Source organism: Amblyomma maculatum, chromosome 4, assembly GCF_055883805.1.
Source record: "Amblyomma maculatum isolate TAMU_Amacu chromosome 4, ASM5588380v1, whole genome shotgun sequence".
In the NCBI taxonomy this organism is placed as follows: domain Eukaryota; kingdom Metazoa; phylum Arthropoda; class Arachnida; order Ixodida; family Ixodidae; genus Amblyomma; species Amblyomma maculatum.
Window position 1 is genome coordinate 62,479,612 of NC_139347.1, and position 6,000 is coordinate 62,485,611.

Consider the following 6,000-nt stretch of genomic DNA (forward strand, 5'->3'; position numbering starts at 1 on the left):
ATAAACGGAAAACAAAACCAGTTTCAATGCTTCAAGACCCCCTCCTCCTCCGCCAAGAAAAAAAAAAGGGCATGGTGATTAATGGCGGCGTTTGGAAAACAAAAGCAGAAAAGTGAACCAGAAACATAGTCCAAGAACGCGCAACTACGGTGACTATCTATCGTAGCAGGGCTTCTTTCTCACCTAAGCACTACAGCATTATTAGCTCACATCGGCGGGAGAATATAGATCAAACGTCGAAGCTTTAGCAGTCCCTTTTCTTACTGCGTCGAAATATGAAGACACATTCAGGAGCACAGGGCAAATAGGGGACAAAAAGTAAGCATAGGGAAAAAAAGAATACCCCCGCCTCCTTCCTATACTTTTCCAATGATCGCGTAGATTTCCAGAGCCGATGGCGTTTATATCAGCGAAACAGTCGGGCCGCTCTCAGTCCTCGGGCGACGGCGTGGCAGAAGAGCCTCCGTCTCTCGTTCAGCGGTACACCGGCAAACGATGAGTTGGTTTACGCTGAAATTTATCTCGGCTCAAGAGAGGCTGACGCTTCACGGATTGCACTTCCTTCTCGAAGTGCGCCGCGGAGCAGCCTTCACTGCTTCTGTTCCTGCTACGAGAGGTGAGAAAACAGCAGTGCTCTGTTTGCGTTAAGCCGATGTTGTTCGTCTCCGGAGACGTCTCCTTTTTCGCCTTTCTCGCCTCTTTTTCACGCCCCCTTCGTCACCTTTGCTTTCTCCGTCTATCTCGGACGGCATTCGCGGGCTCGGTTCGTTACTTCCTCTACGAGATCCCCTCTCTGAGAAGTCACACGGCGGAAAATACCGCCCTGAGTGGTGCTCCGACAAAGGAGACAATTTTTTACGTAGTGTTTTTGTTTCTATCTGTGCACTTCTCTAGCCTCCAATTGTCTTCGTTTCCCTTAAAGAGCTTCTTCCCTGAGCAATGTATATATACTTTCACGGGGCCTTCCCCGAAAATTTGATGCATTCTTCTTAATAAATGGCAATAATATTTTTTCATCATTCTTCTTCTTGTACCGCTCCTGCTCTTCTTATTCTTCTCGTTTAGTGTACAGCGTTTCACGAAATCCTATATCTATTTTAAGTGTGCTCAGAGAAAGCTATCGAAATATGCAGTGGACTCCTTTTTCGGCTCCCGATGCTTTTGACATGCAACGTCTGTGACCACTTATGTTTGGTTTGGTTTGGTTTGTGGGGTTTAACGTCCCAAAGCGACTCAGGCTATGAGAGACGCCGTAGTGGAGGGCTCCGGAAATTTCGACCACCTGGGGTTCTTTAACGTGCACTGACATCGCACAGCACATGGGCGCCTTGCTTTTCGCTTATGTGTAGGAAATCTGAGCCCTTAAGAAGTACTACGTGAACCTCATAACTGTGTTACTGCATCGGCCACATACTTAGCCATCTAAGAACTTTCGGAAAGCTCCACACCTTCACTGCCGCTGCAAGTGATGCAGATCGGACATCACTCTGTCAACACCAGGAGAATACGAGCTCCCACTAAACGTTGCTAGCCTTGTTGACGGTAGAGAGGAAATCGAGTAACCGAATCTCGTGGAGACAGTATATGCTCTTTAACCAAAAGTGTCGTCGCGAATTTAGATACAAGACTCGTCAGAATCATACATATTTTGATACTACATAAAGCACTGGTGTCAATGTCAGAAGTACTAGGACAATGCTATCAGTGTGATGCGTCTCTCAAAACACAGCAAAAATGGCGTCCTTTTCAAAACGGAGTCTCGTCGCCGCTGCTATTTACAGGCACGTAATGGTAACGAAAGAGGACAGCAGACTTTCTGTCGGTACGCGGCAACTGCAACCAGGCACAAAGCGATGTTTATAGACGCGATGGAGGTTGTTCCTCGTTTTGCACGCCGTGTTTGTCAGCACAGAGCGCGGCCGAAGGACTGCCTTTTTTCAACGCAGTACAGCGGTATAGTGACGCAGTGAATGACGCAAGCTAGTCTGGTTTATTTCAGACAACACGTACCAAAATCTTTCGTCCATCGTCGGGCTGGGAAACAGAAGTAGACACCGCTACTTCATCGCTGCCTGACGAGCAGAAAAGCATACGTTTACTGTTACTTTGCAACAAAGTGTTCACACCAGCTTCGCAACAGCATTTGGTCCTGTAGCGTGTTTACACATCATAAACTAGGGAAGAGGAAAGGCAGTTACCAAGACCTAAAGAAAAAGCAGTCGTACTCTCGAGCGCAGTGCGTGCATCGTCGAGGCAAGCGAGGAAGCCGATGCAGACGGAGCAGGAGGATATTGCGTTTGCAAGATTCCATTAAGGCTGCGCCGCAGACGTCTTAACGGCTGCTTGCGCAAGTGCACGCCACGTTTCTACCTCGGCAATCTTGCGAGTACACAGAGGTATTTTAAAGAGAAGTCGCTTAAACAGGGAACCGCCTTCTCTACTTCGCTTCACTGTTTTTCATTTTATTTTTTTGTTGGTTGTTCAAGATAACAATCACACAGGGCAGCGCTGTAGCGGTGAAAGCCGCAGCTCACATAGACCACCTGTTGTCTCATAACCATATCAGTTATAACGCGCACATGCAGAGTTTTACGCTGCACGATGCTTCACTGCTCATGCCGGAGCCTGTAATCATGCACACCGTTCAACGCCTCTCGAGTCTATACTCGAGAAAATAAAATAACCCAGCGAGTAGGAGAAATAAGGCCGACGAAGTAGATGCTTCTTTGCTGCGCCTCATCTTTCCCTAATGTCCTTCTAGCGAAAGCTAGAAGTTATATGGATGCTTGGAGGAAGGAGGAGGGGGGGGGGGGGGGGTTAGCAGATTCGCGAAAACATCTCGTTCAAGACGCTCAGCTCCGAAGAGGGAGGAAGCGATTAGAATTCAATTGCTCCTGTCCTAAGACGCGCCGCCGGCTGCCGGTGATTGTTCCAGCGAGGCGCATAATGAGAGTGGATATGGGAGAATAACCACCGTTTCCTCCTCATCCATTCCCCTCTCCAGCTGAGGGGCGAGGAGCGGCTAACTGGAGTGCGAAAGAAGACGTTCGCCTTCAGCACTAAACACGACCCCCCCCCCCCCCTCTCTTTCTCTCTCTCTCTCTCTATACGGGCCGCAGGCAAGGAGCACTGCCGTCGTCGTTATGCGGGCACTCGTCTCCGAAGGCGGCGGGCAGTGCTGCGCGTTCTAATCTATTAGAAATCGCATCGATTTCTGCCCCGTCCTGCGCCTCGCGGTCCCAAACCCACGGGAAGGGTCGGCGCGCGCGCTCGCCCAGGCTCGCTATGGAAATGTTGCGCTTTCGAGCTCCGCGTATGTCGCACGCGATCTCAATCGATACGGTACCTGTTCCTATCCCTCTCTCTATTTTTGCCTCATACCTGCAACACTGCTACTGGGTGAGTGAAGTAGAAACACGAAAGAACGAAAGAAAGAAAGAAAGAAAGAAAGAAAGAAAGAAAGAAAGAAAGAAAGGGAGGGAGGGAGGCATCTCAGGAGAGAATAAAACGAGAGACCAAAACGTAGGAGGTGGAGGGGAACTCCAGAGGCGGTTTCGCAGTCGCACCCTGGAGGCTTTGCAACTCGGCCTCTGCTTTCTTCTTACTTTCTGTAGCCCGCCTACCGAATTCGCCCTTTTTCTCCGATACGGCGCTTCACATCGCCAGCCAACTTGAAATCCGCGTCCAATCCTCTTACCCCAGTCTCAGCCAGTCCGCACCAAAGAAGTCGGTCGTTCCGCACGCACGCACGCACATACGTACGCGCCGCGGCTGAGCGCGTGCGGCGAGCCTGCGAGCTAGCGTCTTTCAGTTTCAATAAAGGGGCGGTCTGGCGGCAGCTGCCGTCGTCGCTGTTGTCACTCACAGCAGCACAACTCCGCGAGACCATGCGTTTCCTTCTTTGCTCTTGCGGCGCTAGTTTTGCGGCGTACAATGTGTTCGCAGGGGCACTTCGCGCTTCGCCAAAGAACGCTTCGGGGAAAAAGCGCTACCAAACTCAGGCAGCAGAATGGACGAGGTACTCGTGTTCATGATTGATCTTTTTTTTATTTTTTTTTATTTCCACAGTTTACTCTTCTTTTATGTAGTCCAAGAATGGTTGTGAGAGTACAAACGAGGTGCGAAACGAGTGAGGAGAAGAATAAAAGCTAGCTGAAAGAGTGAATGTTTCTAGGCTTTACCATGTTGCCATAGCCTATCACTCATTTTTTTTTTTCTTTTCTGGAGGAGTTAGCGTTTTCTTCGATTTCTTAAACAAGAAGATAAAAAATCGCCAAAAGCCTCAACAACGGCTCATTTGAAATATTTAATATATACATGTCACTGTCGCCCAAATGCCCCCCCCCCCCCCCCCCCCCCCCAAAAAAAAAAAAAAAAAAAGAATATTGTGTGCTAACGCGAGGTCCCGGACTCATAAAAAGACATCGCCAGACAGCTACTTTCGAAAACACTTAAACGTACTGCAACTGGGGATTCGAAATAAAATACGACCAGACCAACTTTATGATGAATGGCGCCATCTTGCCCAGCTTCGAGGGAGGAGAAACATACAAGACTGGTCGGGTTAGAAATCATGAAAGCACCTCCATGTATTATTTTTAGACGTAGGAGCGCGCTTTTAAAACGCCTGTGCTCGAATGGCAGAGTTCAGAGCGCAACGCATTTAGCGGAGCGGTTTTTTGTTTAACATGTACGCGGTGAAAGAGGAGGTCGTTTATAATCGAGCGTCCCCAAAACTTCTGCCCCAAGGGACGATGCCAGGAGAGATGCAGTGCACGCTCTGTGGATGGAAAGGAGAAGAGAAACGTCGAGGGGAAGGAGGATGAGGAGAGAGGGTTGAAGGGAGAGGCGTGATTGTGCTCTCCTGTTTTCGCGTCTGACGCGATGCTCACGCGAACGCAGCGCGCGACACCCTGGCGCCGGAGCAAACAATGGGTGTCGCGAAGATGCATGACGGCACAGAAAAAAACAAAAACAAAATGCGCTTCGAAAAAAAGAAAGGTCAGCCCATGCCTGTACTTCCGCAACAAAACCCTCTGTCGGTCGTTCGCTGTCTATCCACTGTCCGGGGGCATATATATACGCATCTACCCCTTAAATTAAATTGGTTCACAGGAAGGGAAAGGCGCAGTAACTGTCACACTTGCTCTGTGGACACCCGAACCGCGCCGAAGGGAAGGGAGGAAGGTGAGAATGAAAGTGGAAAGAGAGAAAGAGGAGCCGTAGTGGAGGGCTACGGAGTAATTTCGACCACCTGGGGATCTTTAACGTGCGCTGACATCGCACAGCACACGGACGCCACTTCGTTTCGCCTCCATCGAAACGCAGCCGCCGAGGCCGGGATTCGATCCCGGGAACTCCGGCACAGTAGTCGGGCGTCTTACCACTGCACCACCCCGGCGGGGCTACGCATCTACCCCTTTTTGAAAAAAAGCTGCACTACTTACCCCAAGAGAGTGCGAGGTTGGTGGCGAGGGCGTCAGGCTTTATAAACTAGGGCGAGCGGCGCGTTGTCGACTCAAGGACCGTCGTCGTCGTCGTTGAGCTGGCAGCGCCACCGTGCAGCCTCGAGATAAGAGGCCTCGCGCCCTGCGTCGGCCTCTCTATCGGACGCCAACAGCGGCCACGCACTGTGGCGGCGCTTATAAAAACTCTCATCTCTCCAATTCCGCACAGCGTCGGCGAGGAGCAAATAAAACTGAAAGCGCTGGAAGTTGAAAATACTAGTACGAAGCGAATACGAGTGGAACCTCTGTCTCCTTCGCTCGAGCAGCCACCAGAGCATGCTAGCTATAAATTCTTCGAGAATTTTTTTTTTTTTTTGGAATGTAGTTTAAAAATAATTTCAAGCTTGACGTGGGCGTGGCTAAAAACTATCTTCGAAATCCGCTCTGAACTTTGTGCTAAGCTCTCCACGATATAGGAAACAGTTTGTGCTAAGATGGGTGCAGAAATCTATTCCACGTGTATTACATTTATCTGTCTAACCGAGGTAGCGTC

The 6,000-nt window shown here is 49.8% G+C and overlaps 1 protein-coding gene across 1 annotated transcript in view; it reads right to left on the minus strand.

Moving 5' to 3' along the window:
• LOC146191228 (uncharacterized) overlaps nucleotides 1–5,528 on the minus strand; it is a 47,677-nt gene extending 42,149 nt beyond the window's left edge. Inside the window, exon 1 of the mRNA XM_084601722.1 lies at nucleotides 5,448–5,528. The gene's annotated coding sequence lies outside the window, so the exon portion shown is untranslated. The remainder of the gene's footprint in view (nucleotides 1–5,447) is intronic.
• Between the last annotated feature and the right edge of the window lie 472 nt (nucleotides 5,529–6,000).